The sequence below is a fragment of the Phasianus colchicus genome, chromosome 8 (genome assembly GCF_987193195.1).
Source record: "Phasianus colchicus chromosome 8, bPhaCol1.hap1.1, whole genome shotgun sequence".
Lineage (NCBI taxonomy): Eukaryota > Metazoa > Chordata > Aves > Galliformes > Phasianidae > Phasianus > Phasianus colchicus.
The window spans coordinates 29,557,700-29,567,277 of NC_143443.1; the positions used below are offsets into that span (position 1 = coordinate 29,557,700).

The 9,578-nt window shown below is 41.7% G+C and overlaps 1 protein-coding gene across 5 annotated transcripts in view; it reads right to left on the reverse strand.

Annotated features, from left to right (window-relative positions):
* SHTN1 (shootin 1) overlaps nucleotides 1-5,337 on the reverse strand; it is an 80,245-nt gene extending 74,908 nt beyond the window's left edge. Inside the window, exons 1-5 of one of the 5 annotated variants that reach the window (XM_090145550.1) lie at nucleotides 4,999-5,135; nucleotides 4,788-4,919; nucleotides 3,814-3,950; nucleotides 3,431-3,589; nucleotides 2,903-2,971 (exon numbers count right to left, since the gene is read on the reverse strand). The gene's annotated coding sequence lies outside the window, so the exon portion shown is untranslated. Of the gene's footprint in view, nucleotides 1-2,902; nucleotides 2,972-3,430; nucleotides 3,590-3,813; nucleotides 3,951-4,787; nucleotides 5,136-5,302 lie in introns of those variants that run through there. The other 4 variants (XM_090145552.1, XM_090145551.1, XM_090145553.1 and 1 more) reach the window with 4 other exon arrangements.
* Between the last annotated feature and the right edge of the window lie 4,241 nt (nucleotides 5,338-9,578).

The window sequence follows — 9,578 nt, forward strand, 5'->3', positions numbered from 1 at the left end:
GCTGAAGAATAACACTCTGCAGTTAAAAGCCACTACAAACTGTTACACCCACAACTCACGTCTAAACTTAGCAGCACTGACAGATGCAAATGCCTTTCTCTTTCTAGAATTTTATTTGCTATTGACATAAGCAAATAAACCTTGACCCAATCTGAGCTGACAGCCTAAAGATGAACAGTTTGATATTCGAATTTCCATCTCCTCTTATACCACTGCACCAGAACACATTCCCACACCACCTCAGCTACTAAAAGCCAGCTGCACTTACAATATAGATTTTCTGATTCTGCTGCTTCTGATGCTCCATGGCCTTTGTTCCTAGGCTGTACAATTAGTATCTGAGTAATGCTTTCAAAACAGGTCTTCGCTTATGAGTTCCAGCCTAAGAACAAACTGGCTTTGTCAAACATCAGAAAAATCATCCTCTCATCAATGGCACAGGAGTCAAATACCCAGTGCCCTCCTGTCCTGCTGTCTAACACAGAGCCATCCACCCCACTGGTGCTACAGGTTCAGAGTGTCCACAGATGGTCAAACAGCAGAAGTTAGAAGCAGAACTGATGCGGGGGGGGGGGAAAAAAAAAAAAAAATCAAACAAAAGGGCAGATCAGATAACAGGAATGAGCGTTCAACAAGGCGGACAATATTGAACAGCTTAATAAGAATCAGCCTTCTAGTGTGTACTTTGTCTCCCCCTGCCTTCCTGCCCTCTTCATTTCTCTCACCTGCTCAGCAGATTGAAAACATGACACTGATCCAGTGGGCTACGTTGCTTGTGATAGCCACCTTTTGGAGCTGGGGCAGGGATTCCCCACCTGGAATTGTTTGGGTTGCATTCAGTAACCAGTGTTTGCTTTCTAGTAGTACCTATCCAGCTCTCACTGAGCCCTGTGCTCATCATCCTAGCTGTCATAAAAATGCCTGGAGACAGTATGTAGCAATTACACCTCTCCACCCCCATCCACCTCCAAAGAAGAGGCATCTTCAATAGATAACGAGAATAGAAATCAGTAGAAAGGAAGCACTACCAGTACTGTCATTAGACAACCTCTGTTGCTGTTTTTCACGTCTCCTATTGCCCATCAGCAGCCCTCAGGCTCAAGGCTCTGGGCCTTTTGTCCTCACTTTGGCACATTCAACATCTGGCATTCATCACTCTCATAAGGGTAGTATCTGCTTTTTACTGTGTAGGAATTCTATAAAGCATTGTTATCATTGCTCCAAGAGAGGAGAGCTATCAGCATGAATCACAGACGAACTGAAAGAAGATTTTCAGGATTAATAGGTCTGAAATATTTCTGACAGATCAGTTAAAAGATGCATTAAGGTAGAATATAACACTCATGAAGCCCAAGAATTGCTTCTCTTTCCTTGACTTCTACCCAGTGGAGCAAATCCTGAGCTGCTGAGTCAGCTTCTTGACATACTTGTTCAGGAATAACTAGAAAAGATTAGTAAAAATACAATATTTTATTGCAGTTTTTGTGAGGCATCTTAACATTATTGGTATTTACTGCTGTCACTCTTCATAGAGAGTTGCTCAGTACTCTGTGGAGCCAGGAACAACATACATTTTAGTTTTTTCTTATGTAAGGTACAAGTGTCTCTCTAGGGCCATCAACTTGGAAAACTATATCCAGGAAATAACAAAAATCAGCTCATCTTTCTATTGAATTAAAATTAACAAGATAGCTGTAATATAGGATGATGATAGAGTGACTGCCATTGAAATATTTGTATTTTAATAACAATTGCATTCCCTCTGTGTTTTAGTACAGTTCAGAAGAGAATTTTAAAGCAGAAAGAGGTACTGGACCTTGGAAGAACTACCTCCAAGCCAAACCCTCCACCAAGATACCAGCCTGGCCAGCAGCAGTGAAGGATCTGTTTCATCTCCCAGGCACTGCATGGAGTAACAGGGAAAGGTTTGGGCTCTCAGCTCCCATCCCATGAGCTGCTAATTCTTAGTTTTCTGAAGAGACTGGAGAAAAGCAGCCAAGGAAAAGTCTGCTGGGTTGGTAGTGTCTTGCCAGACTGGGGGACTAATTCATTAAAAAAAGGGGTAGACTCTGTACCAAAGCCTCTTTAATTAAGCCACCCAAAAGTGCCTTAATTAAGGTAATTTCATGTGTCCTCCGCTATCAGCAGCTTTTCATGTACGAGCAGGACTTCATAGCATTTCATCCTCCTCTGCTTGTACAGGCTACACAGGCTTGAGATAGTCAAGCTGCCAGCTCTTCCTCTCCCCTAAATAACACCATTTATCCTATGCAGATGAGTTTAGTCTTATGGCATCGTGGAATCCCGACACACTTACAAGACTGCATTGACTAATGCTTCAGCCAATATTCCATACATACAGTTCAAAGTGAACTACATGACTGATTCATACTGAAGGAGGATGGCCTATTATCCATCCTGGGAACAAATGTATGTGCATGAACGCACTTAGCTGCCAAATACAAACTGGATTATGGTTTTATTCTTATATAAATAAAACACTGACTCTTCACATAATGGTAAATATGAACAATGTTTAAAGGACCTAAAGTACATGATGAGCAGTCTCAACCATTTTACTAAAGCAAATGTAATAATAGAGGAAGAGAGGGGTCTTAGAAAAATATTGTAATGAAAATGGCATTCAGAAATCCATTAGCAAGTGACTGCTTCATCACAGCACTAGGAAAGTATTTTAAATGTAAGCAAAGATCTTTGCTTTTAAAATCCTTAATGAAGATGTAAAGTATTAAAAGCCACTGGGAAGTCTTAGAAAATGAAAACAAGACCATGCAACAAAGCTAACACCTTGATTCGTAATGGATTACAAGTCGATACTGTTGTTCTTGCATACATTACTGCATACTGCCATTATCCAAGTGAATGATACTAGAAAACTCACCTACATTTTTTCCTTGGCCTCCTTATTTCCAGGAAGATTCACTTCATTTGTTGATCTCTCTGATGGGTACTAGTAATGGATGAAATGTGACCGTTTATTTAAATTGTCTTTTATTAGGATAAACAAAACACATATAGGTAAACTCTCAGAGCACTAAGAAAATAGACACAGGGAAAAAAAAAAGGTAAGGAGAGTACTTCCAGAAGATTAGATTTTGAAACGTATATACAATCTGTACTTTTGTCAGGAAATGCAATGTAATTTCTAGAGGCAAAACTCCAACCACTTTAAAGGAGAAAATTGGTATTTACTAGGTGCAGAAGCTCCTAGCTGGGAAAAGGAATCCTGTGTCCTACAACATCTGGGGTTCAGGGCCTCCCAGCACAGGTAGTGAAGGCACTGTCCCTTAAAGGCTTTTCAAGGCACCTTGCAGAAGAAAGGAGAAATGTATTTTCCCTAGAAATGTATAATTCAGACAGAACCTGTGATTTTTTTTATATGGCTGCAGTGTTTTTGACAAGCGCTCACCTTCTGTCATTTTGTTGTCAAGTATGGCACTGAAGAGCTCTGAGAAATGCAAGGGCAGTGCTTCACTGTGAACAACCATCCGTCAGCACCGCTCACTCTGCCACACTGAGGAAAAGATGATGCCCTAGAAGTTGCAGACCTCTGTAGCTTACCCTTTGCCTAGAGATCAAGTGAGGAAAACCAAGCTGAATACTCATGTTTTAATGCAAGCCACTGTTACAGGCATGCTCAGTCTGCAGCACAGTTGAGCAAGTTGAGAAAACCAGTTACCCACCCAACAACTAAAAATTAACTGCTTGGTAAGACTTGAGCCCTAGGACCTCTGCAATAGGAAATAAAATCCCTGGAAATAATCAGCTCTAAAAGAGCCCCCAAGGTCTCACCTTTGGCTGTCATTCCATCAGAAGGCCAACATGCCTCTGGCCTCCCAGGTCGCTCTCTGACACAAGCAGCATCTGCTCCTGTTTTACACTTGTTGAGTAGGTATGCAAGGAGCACAGCCTCCCTGCACCTGCTTGCACTGCAGAAAAGGGTAATATTCAGCCCCAAATTGAAGCAATCTGTCTTTGAGCTCTCAATTATCTTAGATACAACTAAGTACACATTTCTAAGGTGAGTGAAGCCAGTGTAAGGACACACAGCTGCAGAACGGATGAGTAACTCTCTTCCTTAAGCTTGATCAAAAAGACTCAAGTATAACAAAGTTGATGTATTATGGCATTAACAAATTTGGTCTTGTATTTGAATACAAGAGACTGCAGCAGACATTCAGGGTTGTAAAAGTACTTACTGCTTATGTGCTCCACAGCTTAACGAGTAGTGTAGTAATATATAGTCACTGATTGATTTTATAAGTTAACATAATGATTTCATACACTGTAGCTATTCTAAAGCAATGCACTGTTTTGCTTCTGTCGACGCCCAGCAGTTACTGGTTATTGACTGATCCCTCCCTGCACGTGAAGCCAATTAGCAGAAGACCAATCTGGAAGTCAGTCACATGACTAATTTTTAGATAGTGAGTAAGAAGTCCTCAAATGTGCTACTTCAGTTTTAGGAACATTAGCATGCATTCCTTTGGAGATGTAATGTCCAGATAGTTCTGTCATTCTGTTTGTTACTCCAGTTTAATTTAACAGCCCAGATTCTGAGGTCAGGACAGATAGAAAACCCCTTTTCTCACACAAAAGATGCCTGCACACATCCACTCTGACCAGATCCTCTATTGCACAGGAAACTTCAGCTGCAATAGAGCATCTAGGATGCCCTGCCCAGCCCTGCACATCATCTCATACCACGCCTTTCATACACTTATCAACCTCCCTTTGGGGACAAGGTAGACACTGCTCACACTTACCTGGTTACCAGCAGATAACCCAAAGGTTAGATGGACTTTAGCTCCCTATTAATTGCACCAAATTTAGTTTATAGCTTAAACAGCTTTTCTCCCTTAGGGCTTTTTTCTATGCTTCACTTTTCCATTCTCAGTCTGATAAGATAAGCAAACAAAGCCATTAGCCTCTCTGATAGGCTCCCTATTCCTCAATCTCTTCTAGCCCTTAGCTCACTTGTCCTACTCCTCTTCTCCTGTGCAGCCCATAGGCAATTGCTTCCTTAACAGTCACTCAAGCACAGTATCCCATGAGTTCCACATAGGCACCATAAGCAGCAAGCATAGGAGTATAGGATTTTATCTTCACACTTACTTTCCAGAAAAGCACTGCTTGTTTAGAACCTAAAGGTTTTTATACAAAAATTGCTTAAATGAAAAAAATTAATGCATAAACGAAGGTGCTACAAGCTAGCCCAATAGTCAAGATAGAACATGAAGACACACAGGCCAGTAACGCAAGGTCAGAAAAAAAACCTCACAAGTCACAAATCTGAAGAATGCTCAAAACAAGTTGATATGAACTGAAGGAAAACATCCTCCCCGTGGGGCTGTTTTAAATACCATCACTCAGCAGAGTACCCACAGGTGCAGTTAGGAGTTAGGGAAGGCTCTTTCTTCCCCAGTAATGGATAGGTGGTTTCAGCTGGGACAGCCCTGCTCCCAGCAAAGGAGCCCCATGTCCACGCACCTGGGAAAACAGCCACCTGAGAGCAGTGGGGTTCTGCATGCCTCTTTGCAACAGCTGTCAGAGCCTCAGTTCTAGAGGTCCTGTTTTTCACACCTGTGTCACACTATTTGCTCCTTTTGGGTTTTTTTTTTTTTTTCCCCTTTTTTAGATTGTTATCGTTCTCTCCACATACTGGATAGGGCTGGTTTTATTGGGGATAGGGTTAGTTTGTCAGCTATGGATGGTTTCTAAAGATTGCTCATAGGAAATGCATTACAATGTATATATATGTGTTAATAAACAAAAGAGATCCAAGGAAAATCGGTATTCCTGAAGACAAGGGGCTCAGACTGGCTTGTATCCTTGCTGCTTACAGACTTTTTCTTTTCTTTTTATTTGCAGCAGCCCTACTGCTTTTTGGTGGGTGGCAGAAAGAATTCATGGTTTCAAAGCATATTTATTTGTAAGATTTAATGCTTTTCCCATCGTTCTGCCTACTCTTGTGGGCACTGGTAAAACCAAAGCTGTGTTTGTTCCAGCTCTGTAGTACCAAGGAACTGGGATTTCTGTGTAAAACCTCGGGCCCAAAAGAATTGTTAGCTCTTGCAAGCCAAGGAAACCACGGTGACATTGGCAGAGCCATTCTGGATGCTGGTGTTTGGTTCTGGTCAGATATTACCACGTCAGTGGAGAATTTGATGTTGCACCCCTGAAGGTCTTCTATATTTTTAGTATTTTCTTGGAAAAAATAAAGCTTTAAAACTGCTAAAATATTGTCGGACTTGTCTTACTGTGTGTAATTTCGAAGCATTTGTTCCAGGCACACTACAATTTTTGCCATTTAGTGATTACCTTTAAATTCTGCGAAGCCTTTTCTCGTGTGCCCTTGTGTAGTGCTTTGGGAGATTGTCTGATGTGAAAAGCACTATTACACACTGAACTGATTATTGTTGTTTGTTGCTGTTAACACAGATAAGAAACCCTCCTGGCAGGGAAACAACTTCTTTTCTAATAAGTATTCATAATTTGTATCTCAGCAAAAGATGTAAACATATATTATCATTAAATAGGCTGTAATTTTAATTGCCTATAAATGTTATTAATTCTGATTGTGATTATTCAATAGGTAATAAAGATAAAGGCTGTCAAAATTAATTAAGTACATATTCATTAAATTCAAGGTAGCTTCAGTTTCTTTATTGCACAAATACAATTAACACTTAATCTGAATCTCAGTAAGTTACATAATCATGTGACTCAAAATAAAGGGAGGATACAACCTTGGCCTTTTACTTTTTACATGGGAAAACATTAATGATGCTGACATTGGAGACAATTAGACAGTGTCGGCCAATTGTTTTTAGTCAGCTTTCTCTCACATCTGTGGTGTCTACAAGCAAGAAGGGCCATTGTTTCTGCAGGCCTCCGTCGCGCTTTGGCTCTTTGTGCTAACCGTCAATCTCTTGCTGAATATCAAAGCTGTGAGGAAATTAGAACAGACCAGCTCTACTGCACCACACTAAAGCTTAGCAGGGTGCATCCACTATGCTACTAATTAGGCAGTGGCCAACAAAATAACCTGTCAATGTGTGCTTGCCATTTCCCACACACCTGCATTTCATACACTAATAAGCGTACAGCCAGAGAGAGAAAGGGATAACTGCTGAAGTGTGAAAAATGAACAAAATATAACAGTGTTTCTCTCCCCACCTATACTACTACCAATTACCATTTAACATTAGGTAGAATCAACATGTCGGAAGAAATACAATACAGTATCTGAAACTAAAGAGGGGGTAGGACGGGGCAAAGCCACACATAGAGTGTATTAATGTTTGCTGCAGAACACCACACTGTGGAATCTCTCATTATTTATTTGAGCTGGGAGGCTGAAAATGATCGTGATTAGGGTTTTTCTATTCACGTCAACTGAAGGAAAAATCCATATTTTAGCTACATACCAAAAGTGAATGTATAAACACCATATCAAATGACATCCAGCGTTCTTCTGACATACCCCATCCTTCACACACATCAGTGCAGTTAAGCCAACACAGACTGGGCTCATGGTCTCCTTCTTATTCACTTTCTTTCTTCTGGTTGCAAGCCTCTCAGAAACTTTGCGCACCATCTTTCCAGAGTGTAATTCCTTCCTTTTGGCCATATCAATCAGCGTGTTGGTTCCAGGTTGCCTGGATGACTTGTAACAGTCATGCAATTTTTTCCTGTCATGAATCTTTTCCCTACCAAACGCATGGTTAAAAAACTTCTAGAAATGACTTTTCATTCCGAGAGATGAAAATATGCAAAACTGCACTGCTATTACTGTTATGAAAGGGGGAGGCCGGAGGCTTATGTGGTGATTACAAATATTGTATTTGAGAAAGACTCATCCTCAACAAACAGAAATCAGTCTCATTACAATCTTTGTAACACAGTATCGCTTAGAATTCACAAAACTCCCACTTACAAACCTTTGTAAATTACTGGTTCTTGTACAATAGTAATTCACACACCGTATATTTCCTTCCCTTTCCCCAGCTTTAATGCCTGATCAGATTGCAAGAGTGATGATTTAGAAGTGATAGGTGCTGAAAACAAAGCAGGGCATGAGTACAGATATTAAGTCAGGTGCAAAAAATACCCAAGGCCAAGCTGCAAAGTCCATTACCTTTACTGAGGATCTGGCTCAGCTGAATTCAACGGTTCAGACTTTGAGCCCTTTTTTTTTCCCTTTGCACAAACTGTAGGGGTGGAAATGCAAATTTACTTGTGTAAAACACGGAGATTCCCTTGTAGGTCTCCTTCCCACTCCATGCTGATGTATGTAGTTAAATTTGCTTCTTTTTTATTTTTTTTCCTATAGGCTTGAGCTTTGGTGGATCAAGTGGATGAATAGCAGAATTTCCCCTAGAAAGCACCAAGATGTATAGATGTCTCTCACTCCTGAGCAGCCGCCCTGCCGACTGCCTTTAATGTATAGCTGATTTTAAAAGAAGAAATGAAAACTAGAAGGGCCGGTGCAACGTGTGGATTTAGCTGTTTTCCTCTACAAGAAAAATCACTCCATCTCAATATGTAGGAGAAATGACTATATTGTTACGCTATCCTTGATGGAAATCATACAATAAAGGCCAATATTCAAATGGTATTTGTTAGATACTTTTGAACACCACTCTGCCTTTCATTAGACTTTATCCAGGAGCAGCATTTTCAATTATAAATAAAAACTTTCTCCGCCTCTTCCCACTTGAGCTCAAGTACAGAAGGCCCCTATTTAAAATGCAGCTCCCGAGCAGGCCACCAGGCCGCCTGTTCAGCTGCCAGTGGCTTTTGTGTACAAAGATGTTAATTGGTCCTAATCCCCTCCTAGAAGCTGTTTTGGTAGCCTGACCTGGCACCCCAAAGGACACCTTGGTGTGAAAAACTAAAGGGCCCATTCAAAAGAGAGTGAAAAGCGGCACTGAGCATTCCAACACATTTTAATTTCAGGAATTAAAAAAAGGGAGGGTGTAGCTAGAGGGCTGTGGCAGCGGGGGGACGGCACACAACATCCTCCTGGTTCTGAGCCGGGCGTACAAAGCAGGAGGAGCGGTGAAGTAAGCTCAGCAAACATCCCTTCCACACGAAAAGCTGCAGGCTGCGTGCACGTCAGCCCCACGTTTGGATTTTCCTCTTCCACGTTGGCATTGCCAGTGCACAGATTGCATCTGGGAAGGCCGGGGGCTGTGGAAGCAGAAACCCAAACGCAACGTGAGGGCCCAACATGGCCTCTTCCATCGCCTGGGGGGGAGCTGTACAAAGCTAGGCTGAATAAGGGCCAAACATGGCCACTCCTTCACCCACAGGGAGCTGCACAAGCCCAGACCGAATACAAGCCCAAAATGGCCTCTCCATAACCCAAGCGGAGCAGCACAAGCCCAGGCCAAAGCATGCTTCCCTCTGTGTTCCGCTTGCCCTTTCTGGGCCACAAATAAGCATCCAGGGAATGAAGTAGAGAAGACATTGTTATTAGGCACATTCGGAGCAGCTGGAGGGGGGTGGAGGAAGAGGTGAGGAAGGAAAAATGGAGAAAAAAAACAGCTATT